The following is a 2,422-nucleotide window of genomic DNA, read 5'->3' as shown; positions in this document are numbered from 1 at the left end:
TGTTGGTATCCACCATCGTCTCGTTATTGCTGCCATGAGCCGTTGTGAGGTTCGCTGTCATTCTCTGTGTTTTTTTCTATGTATTGAACTTGTACAGATTGACAAATTGTATAGGCCATACGAATTGACAATCCGTATAAGTTATACAGATTGAAATCTATAGGGTACAAATTGTAGTTGCAGATGAAAAAAACTAACCTCCTCTACCGTTGCACAGCAACACCCACCACAAACTCAATGCAAACTGCGAATGAACCATTGCGACAATACACCTTGATGAAACCAACTACAATATAGAAGGAGAAGCTTAGCCAAAAAAACCGGCAACTGAATGGTGTAAGAAGAAAACAAAAAAGGAAGGAACAAAGAAGAGGAAGTAAAAAGGGGTAAGGTTGAATTTTTAAAATTATGTTGGGTGTACAAGAAATGTGAACAGTGCAGGAAGAAAATCTCCCACCCATTTCATCTACTTGCTATCGTGTTGGGCTGCGTCATTGGCCATTTCAAAGAGGGCCCTTTTCCTTAGTAGCCCAACAGGGGTCTTGATGTCCGATCCAGTCCAACTTAATCAAAGGAATGAGTACTCAACTTTCTTAAATTTTATTCTCTCTCTTTTATAAATAGACATTCTAAATTTTTATTTCCTTATAATTAATCCTGAACTTTATTTTTCTTACAAATAAATGCTTTAGACTTCATTTTGTCTCAATTGATCTTTAAACTATGCATCTTTTGCTTTATGATAAAAAACTATACATCTTTTTACACACACAGATACCTAAATTTTAGTTTTATCTCAGTTAATTCTTAAAATTTATCATTTTTGTAAGAATATTTTATGTTGAATTGGGTTGATAAATAATTTTATTATTTTATTTTTTAATTTTCTAAATTCATATTTATTTATTTTAGTTTATTATATGGAAATATAAATTGTAGCAAAAGAAAATCAATGAATGATTGAAATTTAAGATAAATAAATATTTGGGATTCCTTTTCTGATAATAATTTAAGTCTAACTTAACAAAAAGAGCCATTTGTAAAAAGATAAAGTTTGAGAATTAATTGAAATGTAATTAAAGTTCAATACTTCAATGTGTCTATTTGCAAAGAAAAAAAAAGAGATATAGTTTAAATAATATTAAAGTTCAAAATGTCTATTTACAAAAAGAATAGCATTTAAAAGATTAATTGTAATAAAATTAAATATAGTTTCTCTAACTTTTTTCAATACATTTTTTAGTGAAATTCACGAGTTAGTGAATACTTTTTTACTCTTTCTTAAAATATGACAGGGAGACTGTTTAGGGACCAAAGCACAGCAAGCACTACAGAAGTAAATGAAGAAGAAAATAAGGTGAAGCTGAGCTGGCAGTGGTGCACCAACATTCTAGAAGCAGAATCCACCAATTCTCTGTGGTGTTAGGAGCTGTCTCCATGTTAGCGCAATGTCCAAATTCCTCCCAGACATATAATGTCAAAATCTGATAGAATTTGTCTCTAAAATATGCAGTAAAACATTTATATATATAGGGATATGTAATTCTAATGGATAAGGAATATAATTAGAAAATTCATCTCCTTAATCTTTCCTTTTCTAGACGTGTCTAAGTCCTCCAATTCTAAGAATCATAGAATAGAATTTCTGCTCATAACACAAACCTAATAAGAATCATTCCCAAGAGTATTGTTAAAAATATGAAGCAAAACTAATAATTAAAAAAAAAAAGTGTGGATTTGGCTGGATGTATGTGAAAAATGGATGATGTATCATCCAAAAGATTTGAACTCATTAGATTCAGTTCTTCTATCCTTACAGTATACATTTGCTTGTCTTTAATTCGTCTGACGTGAGACTTTGTAGTTATCCAATAGATATTAAGCTTAGATAGTTACCGTATAAATAGTATCTTCCATCCCAAGTCCCAATAACAATATCATACACACACTTTTCTTCACTACAGAAACAATAAGAAATAAAGTAAATATAAGTATTTTGTAATCTTGAAAGTCAACCATACTTAAAAATTTGTATTTCAAAACTTGTACTAAATATGAGGCTGATAATAATTTTTATAAAATTAAAACAATTTTGTATTTCAAATTATACGAGAATGAAATACATGTGTTTATAACTTGTATGATTTTTTTCAAATTTTAAAAGACTTTTTTATCTGGTAGGTACAATAACAATCAAACAACACTCATAATTAAAATAAAAAAAAGTCATCAAATTTCATAACAATTACATATACATATAAATATGTTTGTAATATAATAATATAATGTTAATAATTAAATATATAAATAGATAAATGTGATTTATAATAATACATAAAATATAGTTAGCTTATATCAATTGATGGAAATTCATTTAAAAATAAGATATATTAATATGCATATATATCTCTGAGTTAGATTA

This window comes from Glycine soja, chromosome 6 (genome assembly GCF_004193775.1).
Source record: "Glycine soja cultivar W05 chromosome 6, ASM419377v2, whole genome shotgun sequence".
NCBI classification, from domain to species: Eukaryota; Viridiplantae; Streptophyta; class Magnoliopsida; order Fabales; family Fabaceae; genus Glycine; species Glycine soja.
This window is presented reverse-complemented; position numbering follows the sequence as displayed.